The sequence below is a fragment of the Palaemon carinicauda genome, chromosome 23 (assembly GCF_036898095.1).
Source record: "Palaemon carinicauda isolate YSFRI2023 chromosome 23, ASM3689809v2, whole genome shotgun sequence".
Classification (NCBI taxonomy): Eukaryota; Metazoa; Arthropoda; class Malacostraca; order Decapoda; family Palaemonidae; genus Palaemon; species Palaemon carinicauda.
The window spans coordinates 67475028-67500027 of NC_090747.1; the positions used below are offsets into that span (position 1 = coordinate 67475028).

The window sequence follows — 25000 nt, forward strand, 5'->3', positions numbered from 1 at the left end:
CAATTTGAAGTCGGAAAATAGATATCAATGATACCTCTCATGAGTTTTTTTGCTTGAGAGTACACTCAAGCACACTATTCTGTTTCCTTTCCTCCCTGGGTTATTTTTCCCTTTTCGAGCCCTTGGGCTTATAGCCTCCTGCTTTTCCAACTGGGGTTGTAGCTTACCTAATAATAATAATATTAATAATAATAAAAGACATTCCTCCAGAATCCTTCTTACGTAGTAATTCTGGGATCAAAAGCCCAGGATACGAAGCCAATTTATTTTCTCCAGCATGACCTGCATGATACATTGCAGTATTCTAAAGCAGATCTATTACAGTGATGTAGAAATGACATACCACAAACGATCAATTCCTCAATATCTCAAGTTCCAAATTTTTCAAATAAACTCTAATTACCTTTACCTGTACTGTATATATAGTTTTATAAACAGCCCTTTCCAGTTCAATATTATATATCACTTTTTTACTATCTACAAAGTACAGTATAACTTTTCAGAACTTTATCACCTGACAAATTTACAAAAGCACAATTAATATCCACAAAAAACTTTAATGGTGCAACATGCAGATATACTTATAAATAAAAAAATAATTTCACCAAAATTCCTACAATAAAAATGCTTCACACTACCAACACTATTAAAATCCAATCACTATCAGTAAACACAAGACTACTGGACACAGCCTACTCTAAAACTGGAACTGCAAAGCAAAAGTAACACTGGAAGGTAGTCAGAACAGCAATAAAAGTACACCACAAAATGCCAGACAAAAATAAGTTACAATGCATCAAGCAAAAGAAATAAGTTACTATTACTAAATTTCAAGAGAAACTTGTATTCTTCCTACCAATACAAACCTGAGTAATTTAAAACAGGAGATGAGTTTAGCATGAGTTGGAAAAGCTTTTGAATCATTAACAAGGTAATTGGTAAGTGACGATTCGGGCGAGGGTAAAAGACCCACCCATCCTGTCATAGACTAGTCACTTTTGACCAAAGGCCCAAGACTGTGAGAGTTCGTTGAGGCAGAAAGTGTAATTCAACGGACTCAGGATCACAGAGCTTGAAAAAATACAAATACTTTTGATGTTTGTAATTCATTCCTATGCATCTACAAACCTTTTTTCTATCTATATACCAAGGCACTTCTGCCAATTTTGGGGGGTAACCATAGCCAACCCTCCCCCGTTATCCACCACAGACGAAGCTTCATATTGCTGAATTCCCTACTGCTGCTACCTCAGCGGCCATCCAAGGCGACCGGAGGAAGCAGCAGGGCCTATCGGAACTGCGTCACAATCGCTCACATTCATTCCTATTTCTAGCACACTCTCTTGCCTATCTCACATCTATCCTATCACCCAGAGCTTTCTTTACTCCATCCATTCACCCAAACCTTAGCCTTCCTCTTGTACCTCTCCCATCAACTCTTGCATTCATCACCTTCTTTAGCAGGCAGCCATTTTCCATTCTCTCAACATGGCCAAACCACCTCAACACATTCATATCCATTCTAGCTGCTAACTCATTTCTTACACCAGTTCTCACCCTCACTATTTCGTTCCTAACCCTATCTACTTGAGATACACCAGCCATACTCCTCAGACACTTCATCTCAAACACATTTAACTTCTGTCTCTCCGTCACTTTCATTCTCCACAACTCCGATCCATACATCACAGTTAGTGCAATCACTTTCTCATATAGAATTCTATTTACATTTATGCCTACCTTCTATTCTTTACCAATTCCTTCACTGCTCCCAACACTTTGCATCCTTCATTCACTCTCTGATGTACATCTGCTTCCACTTCACCATTTGCTGCAACAACAGACCCAAGTACTTATCTACTTCCTCAAGTAACTCTCCATTCAACATGGCATTCAACCTCACACCACCCTCCCTTCTCATACATCTCATAGCCTTACTCTTAACCATATCAACTCTCAACTTTCTTCTCTCACATAACCTTCCAAATTCTGTCGCTAATTGGCAAGGCTTCTCTTTCGAGTCTGTAACCAGTACAGTATCACCCGCAAGCAACAACTGATTTACCTCCCATTCATGATCATTCTCATCTATCAGTTTCAATCCTCGACCAAGCACTTGAGCACTTGCCTCTTTCACCACTCCATGAACGTACAATTTAAACAACCATGGCGACATCACACATCCCTGTCTCAGCCCCACACTCACTGGAAACCAATCGCTCACTTCATTTCCTATCCTAACATACGTTTTACTACCTTTGTAAAAACTTTTCACTGCTTGCAACAACCTTCCACCAATTACATATAACCTCATCACATTCCACATTGCTTCCCTATCAACTCTAACATACGCTTTCTCCAGATCCTTAAACGGAACATACACCTACTGTACTTACCTTTTGCTAAATATTTCTCGCATATCTGCCTTACTGTAAAAATGATTCATACATCCCCTACCTCTTCTAAAACCAGCCTGTACTTCTAAGATTGCATTCTCTGTTTTATCCTTAATCCTATTAATCACATACTCTATCATACACTTTTCCAACCACACTCAACAAACTAATACCCCATGAATAACAATACTCATGCACATCTCCCTTACCCTTATATAGTGGTATAATACATGCACAAACACAATCTAATGGTACCATTGACAACATAAAACACATTAAACAATCTCACCAACCATTCAAGTACAGTCACACACCCTTCCTTTAACATCTCAGTTCGCACACCATCCATACCAGGTGCTTCTCCTACTCTCGTTTCATCTAGTGCTCTCCTCACTTCCTCTATTGTAATCTCTCTCTCATTCTCATCTCCCATCACTGGCACCTCAACACCTGCAGCAGCAATTATATCTGCCGCCCTATTATCCTCAACATTCAGTAAATTTTCAAAATATTCAGCCCACCTTTTCCTTGCCTACTCTCCTTTTAACAACCTTCCATTTCCATCTTTCACTGCCTCTTCAATTCTCAAACCAGCCTTCTTTATTCTCTTCACTTCTTTTTAAAACAACTTCTTATTCTCTTCAAATGAACGACCCAATCCCAGACCCCACCTCAGGTCAGCAGCCCTCTCTGCCTCAGTTACCTTGCGCTTTACTTACACATTTTTCTCTGTATATCTTTTATACTTCTCTACACTATTAGTCTGCAGCCATTCTTTTTCTCTTCCACTTTTACCTTCACTCCTTCATTCCATCATTCACTACCCTTCCTCATGCTGCCTCCAACAATCTTCTTGCCACAAACATCACTTGCAATCCCAACAAAATTTTTTTTACTAACTTCCACTCCTCCTCTAAATTACCAGTTTCTCTCACCTTCACTCTGTCATATGCCGTTTTCAACCTTTCTTGATATTCACTTTTTACCTCAGATTTTATTAACTCTTCAACCCTCACTAGCTCCCCTCTACATTCCCTACTCTTTTGCTACGACTAACTTTCCTTCAACCAAAAAATTATCAAACCCCCAAACACGTAATCATCTTTCAATCTTCCAAACATTCTTTTAGTTATCAACACATAATTGATTAAAGCCCTTTCTACCACTCTTACCAATGTATACTTGCTTTTATCTTTGTTTTTGAAAAAGCTAGAACTTATCACCATCTCTTGCTCAACACACCTTTTGTACAGTACTCGGAAATAAGAGACTTGCTCATTACAGGGAAAAAGTCCCATAAAACCACACTAATAGGACATGTCATCCTTCCTTGTCCAATACAGGAGTGAGAACAGTGACTCCAACAGCTCCAGGCTTCGGTCAGCACTGTTCAAGATAAAACCAGAATTTAATCACAGAAAACCTATCTCCCCTACCAGATTACATTGGAAGTGCCGAACTAGGAACAAACACATCTAATAGTGATGCTGTTTGAAAGACATAGTCCGAACAAATTTATCATTACTATTAAAATAAGGAGATTTACCAATCCAATAAGCTACTGTATCTTGACTCTTAAGACAGCTAGCCTTGATAAATTCAGGAGATATAAATCATAATATATAACAAATGTAATGAATAAAAAAAAAATCATGTACAGCATTAAATATAAGATGAAAAAAATAAATTAATAGATAAAAATCTGTGATAATTAAAAGTAGATTATATCTATTAAACCTGTTACTTAAGAATGTTAAAATTTTAAAAACATATTTTCAGAATCCAACAAAATGTAGGACAAAATTTTTCCACAAAAACAATATCTTTGTCTTCTAAAACTTTACAATCACATAAAATATGTTGTATGGTTAAAAGTGCCACACTAATTGCACCAAGGAACTACTTCTTGAGGTGTGTATGTTGAAAATCCATGGGTCAGCTTCATATGACCAATGTGTAATTTGCTAAAATTACTTCTGTTCTTTTATCTTTCTGCTCAGATGATTCCCATGGAGAAAAAATGGGGTTTTATTTGTTTTAATTTACTATTTTCAGTCAATATTCCAAATACTTAGCAATTGTCTTACTATGTAATCCTTAATGAGGAGTTGTTCCGTAACTGGAATACAAACCATGCTATCTATTAGGGGTTATACTTTCGGCAGAGCTGAAGTGACGAGGCATTAAAATTTAGCAAGGGTTAACTACCCACACCGCTAGTTAGCAGGGGTAGGGGGGGGGGGGTAGCTTGCTACCACTCCCGTTCACACACCAGTGATTTACTCACTTTACTTTTGGCTCGGATCGAGAGCGGATGTTTCCTCTCTCCCTCCTCGCCTATTTTGAACTGCCATTAATTTTTGTCTTTTAACTTACTTTTTCTTATACGTGTATATAAATATAAACATTCTTAATGTTTATGTATACATATGTGTATAGAAATGTAGTAAGTTTCCTTTATAGTGTTTGTGCTGTGTGTGTGATACATATACGACAACGACACTTGCGGTAGTAGCAAGGCCAGCACAGTTCCACTTTGTGGGGAACGACCTCCCTCTCTGGTCAATCGGTCTTCCCGTCGGCATATATCCATTAACTCGGCCGCCGCAGGGGAATCGTCATCGCCTGGACCCTCTTCATTCAACTATTGTCTTCGCCTTTTCCTTTTTTCCTACGGGAAACTTAGATTCTGAGCGAAGGGAATGTGGCCTTTCAAAGATTGACTACGGTCTCTCTCTTCTCGAGGTCGTTCGCCTTTACTACAACAGCGTACTATTGGGGATTCGGGGAAGCTCCTTTCCCGTGCGCAGGTTAGGTTGCTCTTCCGATGGTTTGTCTCAATTATTTTTAGTGAAAATCTAATTGTATTTTAACTTTTCAGCTTTCTCCGTGGGGAACACTTCCCTTCGGAGGGTCAGTGGTTCTCACTATAAGTGAATATTTTTAGCTGATTTGAATAATTATAATTCTGTTTTTATTACAATTACTCCGCTCCCCCCTTCTCCCGTGGATGTCGACTGGGGAAGGAAGGGCACAATACCTAATTCTTATTTCATGTTGTTCCCTCGGGGTTCCTCCCTAGGGAATTTCTGTTAAATAATTATTTAATTTCATTTTCCCAGTTAACTATGCAGTTTTTCTTCGTTCGACTAGGAGTGCCAACAAAGCAGAGCTGTTTTGTTGATGCGTGGGGAATCTGCTGTCACTGCCGTCCCTCAGAGGACGTCGTCATGGGCGTCATCCCTTCTCTTAGAAGTACTCCAGTGACAACATGGCAAGCACTTCAGATCATCTTAGAACGCTAAAGGAGGTTCGCCTCCAGGGGTTGGACAACTTCCCTTCCGAGGGAAGTTTCCTCCTCAGGTGTGAGGTTGTTTCTCCCTTCAGAGGGAAGACTTCCCATATCTTAATAAATTCATTGTCTCCGACTGCTGTTGCTGCCCTTCGGCCAGACTTCTCTCCCCCCTTGTTGAGTTTCTCTTCCCTCAGGGGTGGAGTACGGTCTTGGCAAGTCTCTTCTACGAAGTGTTCACCTCTCTCGTTCGCGAGAGAGGCCACTCATAGAGACTCTCTTCGGAGGATCGCTACTGCTAAGGTCAGCTTGCTGATCCACCGGCCCTTAGGGGCATCATCATGGGCGTCTTCTAGTCTCTTCTACGATGTGGTCACCTCTCTTGTTCGCGAGAGAGGCCATTCATAGAGACTCCTCTTCGGAGGATCGCTACTGCTAAGGTCAGCTTGCTGATCCACCGGCCCTTAGGGGCATCATCATGGGCGTCTTCAGGTCTCTTCTACAAAGTATTCACCTCTCTCGTTCACGGGAGAGGCCTCTCATATAGACACCTCTTCGGAGGATCAAGCAGACCTTCCAGCGCATCTCAGTTCCTGATCGTCCTGCCAACTGACCTACCGATCTACCAGCGCAACCTTGTGCTGCAACGTAGTCCTTTGGACTTCGGTCCTGGACTCTAACACGGACCTTTTACGGTCCCCATCGGTGGATGCTCGCCCTTCCAAAGGGCACATCCCAGTTCCTGATCATCCTGCCAGTTGACCTACCGATCTACCAGCGCAACCTTGCGCTGCAACGAAGTCCTTTGGACTTCGGTCCTGGACTCTAACGCAGACCTGCTTACGGTCCCCATCGGTGGATGCTCGCCCTTTTTCAAAGACCACATCCCAGTTCCTGATCGTCCTGCCACTGGTCATCCTACCAGCTGACCCGCCAACCTGCTAGCGCTGCTGCTTCGCGCGCGCTTGTCGACATTCTTACGCACGCAAGCACCGACGATCTTCCGCGCGCGGGTACCGATGGTCTCCCGCGCGCCCCAATAGTCTTGCGATAGTCTTCCGCTCGCACACGCTTCGATAGTCTTCTGCGCGCGCCAACAGTCTTGTACGCATGTGCGCGCCGACAATCTTCCACACGCAGGCAGCGATAGTCTCCCGCTCGTGCCGACATTTTTCTGCTCGCGAGCGCTAATGCTCTTGCGCGCGCGCCAACAGTCATCTGCTCGCGCATGTCAACGATCTTCCACGCCCCGCCGCTGATGGTCTCCCGCGCGCGCTAGCGCCAATGCTCTTGCCCGCGCGGGTGCCGCTGGTCTTCCGCGCGCGCGTCGATGATTTTCCAACCACGCAAGCACCAATGCTCTTGCACGCGCGACAATAGTCTTGCACACGTGCGTGGCAACAATTCCGAGCACATGGGCCAACTTTCTTCCTTCTATTCAGATACATCCCTGGAAACCAAGAAGGTGTACTCCCCAAACCTTCCTTGGATGCGTCCGTGAATAATAGGAATTCTGGAGGCAGAGTGAAGAAAGAGCAACCGTTCGGGAGGTTTGACTCATTCGGCCAACAATGATCCTTTTTGGCCTCTTCACCTATCTGCACTAGAGAAAGGGGATGGTCGGTATGCTGCGACCAACACCCTTTTAGCTCCCACAGTAGTGATCGAAGGTGAAGGCAACCGCTTGGTTATAGGTGTTCCAAACATATCAAGTGCACTAATAACTTCTGCTGCTCATGTGGCAGCAAAAGGGGCCGTCGAAGAAAGGGGATTGCTACCTTTCTTGTGCGAGATATCCTGTCTAGAGATGGAAAAATCCTTGCGAGTACGTAAATCTTTGCATTGGCATTAGAACAGACTTCTTTAAATTCACCATGATTCCTAGATCGTAACAAAAAAAAAAAAAAGAAGTCTGGATCAGTGGAGGAGAAGGGTTTCCTCCGAGTTTCTCAGGATAGCCAATTGTCCAGGTGTCATAGGAAACGAATGCCATTGGCATATGCCCATACTGAAACTGGAATAGTAGGTTGGCCAGGGCAACAGGCCCCCGTCAAGATACTACCGCTAGAGAGTTATGGGGGTCATTTAACTGGCCAGACAGTACTACATTGGATCCTTCTCTCTGGTTAAGGTTCACTTTCCCATTGCCTACACATACACCGAATAGTCTGGCCTATTCTTTACAGATTCTCCTCTTTCCTCATACACCTGATAACACTGAGATTACCAAACAATTTTCTTCACCCAAGGGGTTACTGCACTTTAATTGTTCAGTGGCCACTTTCCTCTTGGTAAGGGTAGAAGAGACTCTTTAGCTATGGTAAGCAGCTCTTCTAGGAGGACACTCCAAAATCAAACCATTGTTCTCTATTCTTGGGTAGTGCCATAACCTCTGTACCATGGTCTTCCACTGTCTTGCTTGAGGGTACACTCGGGCACACTATTCTATCTAATTTCTCTTCCTCCAGTTTTGTTAAAGTATTTATAGTTTATATGGGAAATATTTATTTAAATGTTGCTACTGTTCATGAAATATTTTATTTTTCCTTGTTTCCCTTCCTCACTGGGCTATTTTTTCCTGTTGGGGCCCCTGGGCTTATAGCATCGTGCTTTTCCGACTAAGGTTGTAGCTTAGCAAGTAATAATAATAATAATAATAATATTAAGACACTTGTAAAGATTTGAAGAGCTGTTGAGAATCTAAAGTAAAGTACCCTGAACGAGAATACGTTGTCGGCAAATACTACAGGTAGGTACAGTAGGGTCCCAAATTGTGCAAGAATTTGTCAATCCACAGCCCCACTTAAATGAAAAATAGCATATTTTGAAAAGCATAACAGGAATAATTCCATTAGGGACAAGGTAGATGGCAAATTACCCATTCTAACATTTTTACAACCCATTTTCAACACTTTTTATATATTACACTGTATTTTCCTAATAGCAAATTGTTCATATGAATAAATAAAACATTTAAAATGTTTAAAAGTTTTAATAGCTTGAAATAGGTTAAAATTTCACCAAGAATGGGTGTAGATACCGTATATTTCTGCATATAACACAACCTAAAATTAGGACCAATTTTAATGAATTTAAGTCATATCTGTTGTATAAGACGACTGGTGAATTGTAAAACCATCAGTATATAAACTAGCTTTTGCTGTATCATTGAAAATCCAAACTTAACAAAATAAAGGTAATTTTATATCATGCTTTCCTTAAACACATAAAAAACACACCATCTAAAATGGAAACCATTGTTTTGTTTAGCCTACATTCATCTCTGATCATAACGAACAAACAAAGGCATTTACATATCTGTGTCTAGGTTAGTTTTTGCAGCAACAGCTATCTTACCAAGTATTGATTATATAAGGATTTTGTTATTACTAATGCTGTTTTACTTACATTTTTTTAGAACTTAGAAATAAATGAGATTAATGCAATTTTATATACTGTAATGCTTTTTCCTAAACACACCACCTAAGACGGAAACCTTCCATTTGTTTATGTTTCATCGTCAATGATAATGAACAAACGAACACATTTACACGCAAATGATCAAAGTGATAACTAATGGTATTAAGAGTCTTTGATAAATATGTTATTACAAATATTTTGCTAACCGTATCCATATAATTCCTACATACATAGGAAAACCATTTTGTTTGCGTTTAATCAACAATAGCAAACTGCCACTAATGACAGAATGATAATTTACGATAATTCTAAATTGTTGCAAAAGACAATTGTCCATTCCATATTCAAAATACTTTTACTAACTTCCGTTATCAGTCAGTTTAATTTCGTACCAACTTGCACCCATATCTATTATGGAACCATCAGCAAAAAATTTAAGTACAAGACTGGATTTTAAAGTTATCGAAAAATTGGGTTACCACTCTAACATTCGATGTGACAGTGCGCCATTGGAAAAAGTAAGGATAATTTGAATCATGGTGGATTTTTAATGAAAAATTAATACACTTAACATTCTGCTATAGCGTTTTATTACTATTACGCACACTTAAACAGTTTTGGTGTCTCAAAGACTTTTCAGTCCATCTGCAGACTCCATATGCTCTTTGGTAGAGCAATTTAGTTTAAGCATTTAGAGTTCTTATGATCTTGTCAAACTTATTCTTGAACTCGTTTACTGTGTTACTGTTTACTACATCCACTGGAAGTCTATTCCAAGTAATTGGTATTTTGTATGTAAAGAAATTGCCACACTGAGTGGTGTTGTATCTTTTCAATTCCAGTTTGTATCTGTTACCTCTGGACTGATTTGTGCTAAGTGTGAATCGATTGTTGTAATCTACATTTGTTATTCCTTTAAGGATTTTGAATGCCTCTATTAACGGAGAGAGAAAGGCTTTTATATACCGTATACTATGTAAAAACAAATCTTTGTAAAGCAAATCTTCACTGTTTAAAACATATGACAGAAAATACTGCCAACTCATTACCGAAGTTAGGCTATTCATTGCAGATAAACGAACCCAGCGTACCTGTGAAAACCTTGAAAAATCACAGTGAAAAGTAAAGCTTTCATATTATACTGTACTAAAATAAAATAATGCTTTATTATGCCAAACTACCATTGAAATCATCAAAGTGTTGGAGAAAGATGAAGGTTGACAAGAACGTAACCACAACTCCGTTTACATTTTGTCAGCTGGACTTGAATGGTTAAAAGTTGATTTCATTGTTATGTAATTTTTCCTCAAATAGGCTATTTATTATGAAATTATGTAAATAAAATGTAAGATAAATATGGTTTGGTTACATTTATTCTCAGGCACTGTACATAGGTCTACCAATATACTTGAATAAACAATATATTTAATACATTTTATGGCGCTTGACTTGCAGACTTTTAACAGCTTCGCAGATAAAGAACATTTATTTTTGAGAACTAACGACACCATAAATGGGGAATTGCACAATTCCGGACCGTACTGTGCTTCCTCGAGGAAGGAGGGAGAAATTGGGATCTTGAAGTATGCGTCACCATGTTTCATGTCCAAAAGCTTGACCATGGCTGTGGTCTCAATCTTGAACAGAGTCTGCAGAACAAACTCGTTCAAGGCTGCGAGGTCAAAAACTTGTTTCTAATCTCCAGAAGGCTTCTTTAAAAAAAGGAGTCGACTGAAGGAGCCTGGGGAGCCATTGTCAGCCTCTTGGAAAGTGACTTTCTCCAGCATAACCTGGCCTTTTGCCTGAAGGGTTAAACCTTCACTGATCCCTGGAAATAGGATGATGATGTCGCTGGCATTGGAATCAAGGTAGAGGATAGTTAATAAACATGAAGAGATACAGTACCCAGATATGAGAACGTGCACCCAATCTTTCCACCATGTGATACCACCACCTCCTCCAACAGTATTGTAGCCATTCTCCCACTGGTGGTATAGTGGAAGGATTAGGGCCCCTAGCAGGGTTGTCGTCCTTGACCTTTTCCTCTGCTCCTAAAACATCCCTTGCATTGGCGAGTCGAAAAGGGCTAGCTTGATCCTCTCTCAAGTAAGGATGCCTGAGGCCAAGAATTGCCCCTCTCTTTTGGCTTACAGACCTGTGCCAATGAGTGCTAGCTTTAGCTTGACCTGTGGTGAAGGCAGATTGTGGTTGCCAGAAGAAAATGGCTCGATGAAGCAAGGAGTTCTGGCTGTCTTTCCTCCAGCTCTTGGTTGTAGTTTCTACCTCCACTACTGAAAACAGGTTAGGACCCTCTAGTTTAAAGAGGAGTTACAGAGGTCCAATCTTTTTTGTCAGTCAATGCCCTAATGAAATTTAGATGTACTGACATCATGCCACTTAAGGACCCAACTGGGCCATTGGTTGACAGTCTGGTAAGTCAAGAACTCTACCGCCCTTGCTCTCGTGAGAACACTGTCTTTCAGGTCCTGTCTCTTATCAGGGTCGGACAAGTCCTAGGTGACATGACATCGCCATAGACGTAGCCTCCATGTTTGACGTGTCTGCTGGTGAGAAGGAGATGGAAGATTCTGCCAGACACTGTTGTGACAATTGGTGTCAAAGTGGATACTGCAGGATCCAGAGGAAGAGCCTCTTGCGTATGGTAATATTTCTTTTGCCTTGCAAATGCTACTGGAATCAGAGAAGATGATCTTCACGCTCTCAAAGAGTCCTTTTCTTCTGAAAGCTGAGTCGACCTTGTCTAGAGCTTCAGTGGCCAGGATTGATCAAGGAAGTTCCAAACAAGGTTTAGAGCTGCCAGGTGCTCAACAAAGGTGGTCATGCTGCTTTCCTCTCTTTTGGAGAAGATAGGGCCTCCACAAGACCATTCACCTTCGAATACAGCGAAGGACTTGGAGGAAGGTCGAGTCAAGGCTTGCCCTCCTCCATAAAAGGATACTTTGGCTCTGCTAGTTGGGGGATGAATCTTCTGAGTCATACTCGGCTCTTCTCTCGGAAATTGTTCCTGGCCGAACCCAGGAGGCTGTCGTTTAAAATAACGTCTCTCCCTTCTACCCTGAAAGATGGCCGAAATGGGAGGTAGGCGGCTTCCCCTAAGGTTTGAGAGACTTTAATTCCTTTAGAGACTGCTGCCAATGGAGAGAGGAGACTGGAAGATCCTGGACTGGGGCTAGCTGACAGTCGAAATCATCCTTCCTCAGTCATTTAGGTGAAGGGGATCAAGAGGAAGTTGTGCACTCAATGTGAGAGAAATGATAATCATCCACCAGGATGATCTCCCTGGGAGACAGAGATCCCCGGTATATCCTCAAATGAGTATCCCTTTGAGGAGGGGTTTCCTGGGGTTATCATCTTTGTCTCCTCCTATTACCTAGTTTAACAAGTGCTAGGTGTTTCTGCATAAACCTCGAATCAAACTCTGAGGGAACATTAGCTCTAGTAGATTTTTTGGCGCTCGGACCAGAGACGTAATCTGGGTGGTGCATCTAGAAAAACTACATTTTGTTGACACAAGTCTCAGTGACGAATGCCTGAGAGAGGCGCTGTCAGAAAAGGGCGAGTGCTTAAGTGAAGAGTGTTTATGAGAAGTGTGCCTAGCGCATTCAGATGCATGATCAATTAGGGCGCATTAAACTCGATCAGGCTACTCTTGCATAGAGCATTCAGAAGCTCTGGAAGGTGAAACGTGTCTAATTGAGGCACATCTAGGAGTGTGAGGCATATCCAGGAGGGCGAGTCACATTGAGGCGAGGCACTAAAAGTGTCCGTCTGTTGGGAGAGACACGTAGGGTTGAGGCACAAGGAGGTGAGGCTCCTCTGGTCGAGGTACATCATGGAAATACACTGGTTGAGGTGCATGGAAAAAAGTCATCTTTAGAAGATCCTGCTGACCTCTGGGATGGTGAGGAGAAGGCTTGCCTGTGTAAGGTATGCCTAAGATCCTCCTGTGAAGAGGAAAGGTCTTGTAGAAGTTGAAAAATAATTTTTAACTACAGCATTCCACCTTCACTGTTTTCATTCTCCTATGCAAAACACAATGGTTTGTATTTGTGTAGGAACATATATACTTTATTTGCTATTACCTTATCTCCTTTCCTCACTGGGATGCCTTCCCTGTTGGAGCCCATGGGCTTGTAGCATCTGCTCTTCAAACCAGGGTTGTAGCTTGGATAGTAATAACAATAAAAATAGTAGGGATGATTGAAGGCCTACTTGGACTACAAGTCTCTTGGGTCACCAAAAGCATGATGTCTCTGGAGGCTGAGAATGGAGCAAAAAGTTACAACTGAATGTGATCTAAAATTAATCAAGTTCAGCCGAGAGCACACCAGAGTGGAATAGAGAATGGTCAGCCAGTGCATAAATCCAGAATCGTTCCATCAGTGTCGACATGCCCAGAGATGGAACCTGGAAAGTATATCTGGAATGGATTCAAACAAAAGATGGAGAGGGAATGTACATGGCAAGGCCTCCTCCTACTAATTATTAGAGTTTATCTTAGCCTAGCACCTGCTCTCCCATTTTTTTCTCTCATAAAACTTTTCCTGGATTGAGCCTTGGAGGAGTAAGAAAGGGCAGACACTAGTCCAACACTTTCTGGAAGTAGTAGTTACTGGTGGTCCTCGCTGGAATTATGAGTAGGCTGGGGTCTTCTTTACACAATAGCCTGCTACAGGTGAAAGCAGCATCAGCTGTTACACCAAATCTATAGCCTGCTATAGGTGAAAGCAGCAGTAGCTGTTACACCAGAATCGTTATCACTAACTGACCCCAAGGTAATGGCCGGCAGGTGAGTTTTGTCCTACACAGAGCAGCGTGCTAAGAGTGAGCAAAAATCCTCCAAGTCACGAAACAGGAATAGGAAAAGCTGATGCATCCGTCCCAACATTCCCTGGCCTAAAGTGCTGGTGTTCGGTTCAGGTAGGATAGTTTTTCTGTCTCCAGTGCAACAGAAGCAACTGTAACATCAGTACATGCTCTGTTTGACTGACCCTGAAGGTACCAGTTAGTGGGTGAGTATCACTAATCCCTCCTGAAGGAAAGAAAGCAATTGCTATATGTCACAAGGAACTTTTAGCCCAAGGCCTTCCAATGCAAATATCTTAGTCTATTTCTTCTTCATTAAGAAGAGTTTGACAAGGGGAATAAGAGAGGAAACAGTTCTTCCTTTCTGTCAGCAAAATGATGGTCTGGGTGACTGATAATGACTAGGCTCTCTTAAAGGTGAAAATTACAAGAGCTTCCTTCGCAGCAATGCACCATTACACTGGGAATATTTCACAAGAGAGCACAGGGAATACTCATTGACAATGCCACTAGACTACACTGAGTCCGGGTGACTGATAATGACTGGGCTCCTTTGAAGGTGTAAGTTACAAGAGTTTCCTTCGCAGCAATGCAAACCACTACACTGGGAATACGTCATAAGAGAGCACAGGCAATACACATTGACAATGCCACTATACTACACTAAACTACAAATGAATCACCACCAGGGTGTACATGCACAACAAGTGTATCAGGCAACACAAATTTCTCTTCACAATTGGACACACAGGTAAGGTTGACACTTAGTCCATACAGGGTAACACCCCCCCCCCCCCCCCCCCCCCGCCAGGAGAAAGGATACTATCACTCGGTTAAGCAAGTTTCGCTCCAAACAGTACATCGTCTTCCTAAACGGAAGAGTGTGAACAACACTCTCAGGGGGACTGCATAAAGTATGACCTTCATAAATGATACACAACACATTAAGATTCACAAATAAACCATTACCACACGTTTTGCCTTTTGGTGCGTTTCTGCTCCCACATGGGAGAACACTCACAAAACAAACTTAATAAATAAGCTTTTAACATATCAAAGTAAGAAAAAGAAACAAAAGGTAAAAGAGAAAAGCAACAGTTCATCTGCGTTGGTTGCTGCCAAAGTCAAAAGTGGCTAGTCTGTGACAGGCAGGTGGGTGGGGCTACCCCCCTCGCACAAACTGTCATTAACCAACTACCCTGTTAATGATTCAACAGCTATTCCACCTAGCACTGAAGTCATCTCATATTTCAAACCATGAATGGTTTGTACAGTGTATGCATAGAAACAAGTATACTTTTTGACACACAAGCCATATTTAGGGAAAAGTACTTCTCTTTGCATCATGGATGTAAGCTAATCTATTCTAAAATATACCAGAAACAATCTGTCAGCAGTCCCATGTGGGCAATCACACATTTAAAGTAAACCTGCAAGCTGCTGAATGACAGCCTCCCTTCAACTGTCTTGTTAAATTTTGATTGTACTATACTATATAACTGTACCTGAATGCTTTGCTTTACATATAGAAAATCCTGACGTATTAGTTGAAACAATGCCACAAGTTACCTGACTTTTAACAAAAGTTAGTTACTTCATTTCCAGAACTTTGTTTCATTTTATTTTTGGAGAATGGAAAGGCACAAATATGTAAACTTTAGTCACATATAAAAGAATGGAAACAATTCAAGAAACTAATGTGCATTGTGCTATGGATTTAACTCTAAAAAAAATAAAGGTTAAAATATGTCACCATCTATCAATTACACAAATATAATTTAGTTAAAATTAAAAGCAGGAAAAAGTGGAAATCTATTGAAAGAAAGGTGAGAGTTGAAGGAAGGTAATATAACAAATTTGGAATAAGTTCTATTTTTCCTCACTATACAATCCTGGAGCTCTTTACGTAAGTGTATTATTTCGGCAATAACTGAAACTAGCCATTAAAGCTTTTACGAGGTGTAACTACACTCCGTTAGATAGTGGAGGAGGGTAGCAGGGGTAAACCAACCATCCAGCTCACACCTGTAGTAGTAAACAACCGTCACTTTGCAATTGCGGCAGGACTTCCGGGGGAAGGTAATGGCGGGACCAGTATGTGTAGAGAGTTCCAGGTTTGTAAGGTAAAAAATACAAATTATTCCAAATTTGTCATTTGTTCTGGCACTATATGCGACCTGCTACTTGTCCTACAAGGGAGCCGAGGTGGTATTGACCACGTTTTGTGGAGCCAGCACAAGACCTAAGGTAAATGTATCCAGGTTCCTGTGGGTTACGTCTTTCAGGTAAAAATCTTGTGAAATTAAAGCTCTCTAGATGGACCTTGATGCTTATGGAGGTGTAGACCCAAATGGTGTTTTTCCTTTGTTTTTTTATAAAGACTGCAGATTTCTAAGCTCCAAAGTTATCTGTTATTTTGTGCAAGTTAGCAAGAAGAGGAGCTTTTAGCATTTGATGGAGAATTGGTAATGTTACTCCACTATGTAAATGTGTTTGTGGTAGCTCAAGTCCAACTGATTACTGCCCAATTTCCATTACTCCCATATTATCTAAAGTTTGAACGTCTTTTGGCAAAACATCTTAATAGGCTTGCTGAAGGTAATCATCTATTCCCTAGTTTGCAAATTGGTTTTCGTAAAAGCCTTGGAGCATGTGAAGCCCTTCTTACAATCTCCAATGCTGTACAGAAATCCCTTGATTGTGGTCAAGATGTTCATATGATTGGCCTTGATTTTAGTGCTGCCTTTGACCGTGTTAATCCTGAGGCCCTTGTTTTCAAACTTAAAACAGTTGGGAGTGGGTGGGTCGTTTGTTAGCATCATTATTGAATTTTTAAGCAATAGATCACAAAGAGTTATTGATGGGTACCATAGTGAGTATAGGAATGTGATATCTGGTGTTCCTCAGGGTAGTGTTCTTGGCCCATTCATACTATATAAACATGACATGTGGTTTGATCTAGAAAACAAGCTTGTTGCATATGCAGATGATGCTACTCTCTTTGCATCAATTCCATCTCCTGAATGTAGATCTGGGGTTGTTGAATCCCTTAATAGTGATCTAGTTAAAATTAGTACATGGTGCAAATTATGGCCTATGAAGCTGAATCCAAACAAAACTCAAAGTATGATTATAAGTAGGTCAAGGACCGTGGTAACTCAACATCTGGATCTTGGCATTGATAATGTTTCTTTAACTTTGTATGACTTAAAATTTTAGGTGTGATTTTCAACAGCAAATTCACTTTTGAGAAACATATTAGGTCTGTGTCTTCTTCAATTGCACAAAAAATTGGCTAATTGAGAAAGTCTTTCAAGATTTTTGGTGACCAATCTATTCTGAAGCGTTTTAATTCTTTCATTTTACCTTCTTTCAAGTATTGTTTTCCTGTCTGGTCTTCAGCTGCTGATTCTCAGCTTAATTTGTTGGACAGGAACTTATGGTCTATTAAATTTCTAATTCCTGATCTAGATATTAATCTCTGGCACCATCGCTCAATTAGTTCATTATGAATGTTACATAAGATTTTTTATAATTCTGACCATCCTTTATATTCAGATCTTCCTGGACAATTCCATCCTGTTCGTAATACTAGGTATGCAGTTAATTCTAATAGCCAGGCCTTCTCTATCATGAGGCTCAATATACACATTACTCTAGAGGTTTTATTCCAGCTGTGACAAGTTGTGGAATGATCTTCTTGATAGGGTAGTTGAATCAGTAGAACTTCAAAAGTTCTAACTCGTAGTAAATGTTATTTATGTTGAACAGGCTTACAGAAGTCCTTTTATAGTTCATATATCAAATATCTGTTTTCATATTATTAATGTTTTAAAATATCTTATTTTAATTTTCATTACTTCTCATATCATTTATTGATTTCCTTATTTCCTTTCCTCACTGGGCTATTTTTCCCTGTTGGAGTCCTTGAGCTTATAGCATCTTGCTTTTTGAACTAGTAATAATAATAATAAAGGGCAGGGAACATTCTTTGCTGTTTTGAATGCCAGGGATGTGGTGACACACCTGACGTCGTGAACATGAAAACGACTGGAAGGTGAGGAGCCTGGTAATATGGCTCTCCCAATTATTTGTCTAATCCAGGTAGATATTGAGTTCTTTGTAATACTACCCTTGGTTCTCCCCGTGCTCACAACAACCCTGCCAATCTGAGGGCAGGCACTAGAGGTTCTTTCTAAGTATTTCCTCAGTGCACTCACAAGGCAGAGTAACAGTTGGTCTGGGTCATCTGTTTCAGAATGGAGACCCTCAATCAGAAAAGGCCCGAATCTAGGATCCACTACAGCCAGATTTTGAGTCTTAGTTATAAACTCAGGGACAAAACTGAGTCACTTGCCTCATTTTATTGCCATCTAGACTATCCCAGTGCTGTTCCGATTTATTACAAAATGATTTCTTGATGTTTGGTAGGAAATCATTACAGAGAATGGGATACCTTCTTAGTAGCAACTCGGATGCAGCATTCTTCGCCAGTAAATCTGCCTTCTCATTCCCAGACACAACTACATATGCTGGAACCCAACAAAATCAAACCATTATACCTCTCAGTCCAATAATAAAAAGCCATTCTAAAATCTTTAAAACTAAAGGGTTACTAGAATTAAAAACTTCTAAAGCTTGAAGGACACTCCTTGCATCACTAAAAATTGTGAAATCACCCTCCTTTTCCAATGCTATTTTCTCAACAGCGGTTAGCATGCCATACAGTTCGGCAGTAAATATGGAAGCTGTTAGAGGAAGTGCACCTCTACAATTAAAACCATTACTATGTACTCCAAATCCAACGCCGGCATCAGATTTGGAGCCATCAGTAATGTATATATAAAAGACGATCCTCTATGTTCTGCAACATGTTCCATATAAAGATACCTGGATTCTAAGTCAGTCATATTCGTCTTAGAGTCAATAAAGTATTTACAAAAAGATACCTCAGGTAATTTCCATGGAGGTGTTGATGATACCTTAAATGGAAGCACCTTAGTACTAATTATAACAAGACTCTTTAATAATTGTTTCACCCGAAAGCCATAAGGTTGAGGAGATTTTGGGTGCAACCCAAAGGATGTTGAGTGCCTTAAAAGGCTTGCAGTCTGAGAAGCTGAAAATTAGGGAGTCTTGGCAATCTAAACCAATACCGAATAATAGAAGACATTTGGTAAAAGTCTAGAGGTAACTCTCCAGCATCAGCAAGGAGACTTGGGATAGGTGAGGTTCTAAACACTCCTGTGGACAATCTAATACCAGCATGATGTATTGAATCTAATATCTTTAACCGGCTTGGGGTGGCTGAGGAGTATATTTCACAACCATAACTAATTTTGGGAAAATTCAAGGCCTTGTATAATTTAAAAAAAGTATTGCGGTCTGGCCCCCATGATGTATGTGACATTACTTTTAAAAGATTCATAGCCTCAAGAAATTTGGCTTTTAACCCATGTAAGCCTACAATCAAATATCAAACCTAAAAATTTAGCTTCACTTACACATGGGATCCGTTAACCTTTAATGTATATATCCGGGTCTGGATGTACTCCCCGGATACGACAGAAATGGACAATCGTACAGTAGTTTTACTTGCCAAAAACTTGAATCCATTCATATCGGCCCACTGGATAATTTTGTCAATTGAGGGTTGTATTTATCTCTCAACCATTGACATTCTAGCTCCAGCAAATGATATGGAGACATCATCCACAAAATAATGTTGAGAGAACATCCCAGGGAATGACTGAGGATATCCCATTAATTGCTAGTGCAAACAGAGTTTCACTCAGCACACTACCCTGGGGAACTCCTTCCTGACATTTACTCTCTGATAGTTTCCCCCACTCTCACCGGAAAACCTCTACGTAAAAGAAATGACTGAATAAATAGTGGCAACTCTCCTCTTAATCCAAACTCATGAACATTTTTAAGTATACCATATCTCCATGTGGTATCACGTGCCTTTTAAAGGTCAAATAAAGACTGTCACATGGTGCTGTTTGGAAGCAAAGGCTTCACAAATGGAGGACTCAAGTCGTATCAACACATCAGTCGTTGAGTGCATTTTTCTGAATCCACATTGAATGGGTGATAAAATACCCTTCTTTTCAAGGTACCACATCAGCCTTGCATTGACCATATTCTCCATGATTTTACATAAACAAGATGTCAATGCAATAGTTTGATAGTTTGCAGCAAAAAACTTGTCCTTACCGGGTTTTAAAAAGGCTAAAATAATGGCTAATTCCCAAACACTTGGGTAACTATGATCATGCCATATTCTATTTATGATGCTTAAAATAAATAACTTCATATTAAAATGTACATGTTTAATCATTGCATATAGAATTCCATCAGGTCCAGGGTATGTATCGTTACAGGTAGCAAGTGCGGAATCAAGTTCTCCTTCAGTAAAAGGATAATTATAAGATTCTTCCCTTCCTGTTGCAAAATTCAAAATTTTATTTTCTTCAATGCTCCTATACTGGTGACCAGAAGCTGCTACACACTTGCATGATACATTTGAAAAATGGTCAGCCACGGCATTGCTATCATCATTTGCTTCTGTCACATACTGACCGTTCACTTTCAACACTGGTGGTGGGTTCGGGGTAAATTTGCCTGCAATTTTTTTCATTTTCCTCCATACAGAAGATGGTGGTGTTCTACTGTTAAGGGAGGAAACAAGACACCCAAGACTAGCGTCTAGCTTCTTTCAAGGCACGACGGAACTTTGCTCTACAATTTTTGTATGTTATCAAATTTTCATCCGTACGGCGTCTACGCAATCTAGTCAAGAGATTTTCTAGTGGCTCTGTGCAAGGCTGTTAATTCTGAAGATCACCACGGGACTGGTCGTCGTTTGAATAATCCTGTGGTTTTGGGAATCAAATTGATTCCTGCTGTATGGAGAGTTCCATTCAGTAGGTCTATGGCATCATCAATACTTTCATTCTGTTCTCACTCCGCTCGATTTCACTCGGCTCACAAAATTTAACCCAGTCTGCCCTTGTCAAAATTCCATTGTGGTGATCTTTGTAAAGGCGGACCCTTGTTGGTGTTTATAATGATTGATGCATGATCACTAGTATGCCAATCATCTAATGTCCTCCTATCAAAATCAAGAAGGCAGTTAGAGCTTGCAATTGAAAGGTCAATGCATGACAAGGTACCTGTCTGAACATGGAAGTGCGTGAGCTCTCCTGTGTTAAGGAGTACAACATCCTCATTCTCCACAATTGATGAGATAATATTGTCCCTTGTCTTTGCCAAACCATCATCCCATTAAGGATGTCTACCATTCATATCTCCCAGTAAGAGAAAAGGTTGAGGGAGTTGTTGAATGACCTCTACTAAATCATCATTGTATATTTTCTCCCTATATCAATTTGTACACTCACTGCCTACAGGGGTGTACGAATAGACAAAGGTATTTGGAGAACATCTCGACGAACGTACATGAGACTTCCGCCATGGCTCCCTGCTTGTTGATTATACAGTGGAACCTCTCCATACGAATTTAATCCGTTCCAGAACCAACTTCGGATGTAGAAACGAATTTTTCCCATAAGAATAATTGAAATAGGATTAATCCGAGGTTGAGCCCTAAAACCTATGATAACTTCTTAATAAACTACTACACATAATTTTCCCATGAGAATAATGAACACTAAATTAGATAATAGACATGTAAATAAGAAGAATAGACATGTAAATAAGAAGAATTAGCAAAAAATGATAAATAAGAAACGGGTTTTTAGCGTCACTTTACCTTAGAAACTCCAGCGCAGGTGTTGTTAGTCTTGCTACGCAGAGAGGAGACGGACGGGCGGCGAGGAGGTAGAGAGGTTAACTACGATAAACGTACACTACCGTAACTTATTCTAACTTACACTAAGTGAACTTTAACATAACTTAGCTTATTTTTTTTTATTTTTTTATTTTATATTTTTTTTTTACATTTTCTTTTTTTCTTTTTGATGATTACGTAATTTTAATCACTATCACTCTCTACATTTAAAATTGACTGAATTTCTTTTGCTTCACTCTTTTCCGTTTTCTGCGTTTCACTTTCTTCCGCTTCACTCTTTGCCGTTTTCTTCGATTCACTTACATCCTCTTCATCGCGAGTTCGCTTCGCAGTTTTTTTTAAAGAAAGCATCGATAGATAATTGCTTGGTACGGCTTTTCAGAATGTTTCGAAAGTGAGTTAGGCAAACATCATCGAATTGAGAAACTACACGACAAACCTGCAATTTCTTTGGATGGTATTTGTCGATGAAGTCGACCACGTCTTGATATTTTCCTAACACCTCTTTTATTTGCGCCGAACCTAACACATGTTCTACCTCCTCGCTCCCTTCCTCGTCATCACTCATGTGCTCCGACATAGCACGGAGTTCCTTGAGCTCATCCGTCGTCAGTTCGTCGTGATGTTCGGCGACGAGTTCCGTAACGTCATCTGCGTTGACCTCCAGACCCATGGACTTGCCAAGGGAGACGATTTCCTCTACGGCTTCCGCTGCACTAACCACGGGATCAGGTTCGGGGTCAAAACCCTCGAAATCTTGGGGAGCAACAGCATCAGGCCAAAGCTTCTTCCAAGCGGAATTCAGGGTCCGTCGAGTTAATCCCACCCAAGCCTGATCTATGATCTTCAAGCAGTGCACAATGTTGAAGTGGCCCCTCCAAAATTCACGCAAAGTTAAGTTGGTGCTTTGCGTGACATTAAAGCACTGCTTAAATAAGTGCTTGGTGTACAGCTTCTTAAAATTAGAGATGACTTGCTGGTCCATGGGCTGGAGGATAGAGGTGGTATTCGGTGGAAGATACAGCACCTTTATGAACTTGAATTCATCGAAGATATCATCTTCAAGTCCGGGGGGGGGTGAGTGGGTGCATTGTCAAAGCATAGCAGGCACTTTAAAGGCAATTTCTGTTCATGAAGATACTTCTTCACAGAAGGGCCGAAAACTTGGTTTACCCATTGCACAAAGAATTGCCTAGTGACCCAGGCCTTCGAGTTGGATCGCCAGAAAACATGAAGCTGATCCTTATCGACGTTGTGTGCTTTAAAGGCCCTAGGGTTCTCTGAATGGTAAACCAGTAAGGGCTTGACTTCAAAGTCCCCGCTAGCGTTGGCACATAGGGCAAGAGTCAACCGATCCTTCATTGGCTTATGCCCAGGCAATTTCTTCTCTTCGGCAGTGATGTAGGTTCGACTCGGCATCTTCTTCCAAAACAGCCCGGTTTCATCACAATTAAACACCTGCTGCTCTACGTAGCCTTCTTCCTGCACGATCTTTTCGAAGTTCTTGACAAAGTCAGCTGCAGCCTTTGTGTCCGCACTAGCAGCCTCCCGTGGCTAACAACTGAATGAATCCCGGACCGTTTCTTAAATTTCTCGAACCAGCCACGAGATGCCTTAAAATCATCTGAGGAAGGCTCGGTTGAACTCTCCCCAGCATCACCCCCAGAGCTCTCCTCCTTCAAGTCCGTAAAGATAGCGTGCGCCTTCTCGCAGATAACGGTCTCGGTGATGGTGTCGCCAACGATCTCTCTATCCTTAATCCACACTAGTAGAAGTCGTTCCATCTCTTCTATGATAGGGGTACGGCATTTGGAAATTATAGTGATCCCCTTAGAAGGTTTCACTGCTTTAATAGCTTCCTTCTGTTTAAGGATTGTCGAGATCGTCGACATATTACGGCCATACTGTTTAGCAAGTTCACTCACGCGGATGCCACGCTCATGTTTTTCAATAATTTCCTGCTTAATTTCTAAAGAAAGCATTTCCTTCTTCCTTTTCTCACCACTACCACTACCACTGGCAAAACTAAGCCTTTTAGGACCCATACTTTACGTAAATTACCGTTAAAGGATGCACGTAAAAAATCACGATTAAAACAGAGTTAATAGCAGAACGCACAGAGCACAACCGCAAGAAGTCGACGAGAACAGAGGACTGACCCAAGACCCAGTAATTGAGCGTCCCTCTGAGGTCGATGTGCTGCCTTCTATCGGCGGAAATAAAAAACACTTCAGGCGCTATGAGCACCGACTACACGTACGAGTATTGTTTACTTCGGGTGTCGAAAAAAACATTCGGGTGTAGAGTCGGAACATGTTCGAATTGTACTTCGCATGTCGAAAAATTCGGATACAACCATACAACCGGTCCGACGAAAATTGCTTACTTCGTGTGTTGAAATAAAATTCGGGTGTAGAGTCAAAAATTTGCTCGAATTTTACTTCGGATGTTGGAAAATTCGGATGTAGATACGTTCGTGTGTAGAGGTTCCACTGTATGGTGTTCTATAGTTAACATACTCTCGAGAACTAGGAGTGTTAGAATCAAGCTTACTTTCCTGTAGACATACAATTATAGGGGAATGTTCATGAATTAGGATCTTAAGTTCTTCATATTTGGCCCTTAAACCCTGACAATTCCATAGCAAAATGGGGGAGAAAACTATGGATTATTTCTGGAAGACATCTTGGATAAGGTCTTCCCATTAGCATATTTTAATCTAACATTATTACTTGTAGGTTTCTTCAGATATGGTCTTGATATATTGGGTTTTACGTTTGTGTTTTTCTTTGTGTCCTTTTGATCTATTTGTTGAGGCGGATGGTGTACCCCAACTTGAATTTCTGATTTATTCAGTTTATCTTCTGGTTCATTAGAAACATCAAATTTATTTAATGTAATAACTTTAATGTTTCTAATGAAGGGGGGTGAGGGGGGTGAGAAATAGGGATATCTCTCTTTTATGAGTAATAAATGGTGGTATTCTAGGTTTCTGCACCTTTCCCACTACAGGTGCATCAGGTAAGTTGGTGTTTAGTGGAATCTCCATCAAATCAGGCAGGCAAGGACATGGCCTGAGAGAGGTTTGTACTAGTTTTTGTAATGGGGGACGAAGGCTGATATATATATATATATATATATATATATATATATATATATATATATATATATATATATATATATATATATATATATATATATATATATATATATATATATATATATATATATATATTCAGTGGAACCTCT

General features: G+C 40.6%; 1 protein-coding gene across 2 annotated transcripts in view; it reads right to left on the reverse strand.

The window, feature by feature from the left end:
* Gs1l (GS1-like) overlaps nt 1-25000 on the reverse strand; it is a 255445-nt gene that overhangs the window by 136275 nt on the left and 94170 nt on the right. The window lies entirely within an intron of this gene.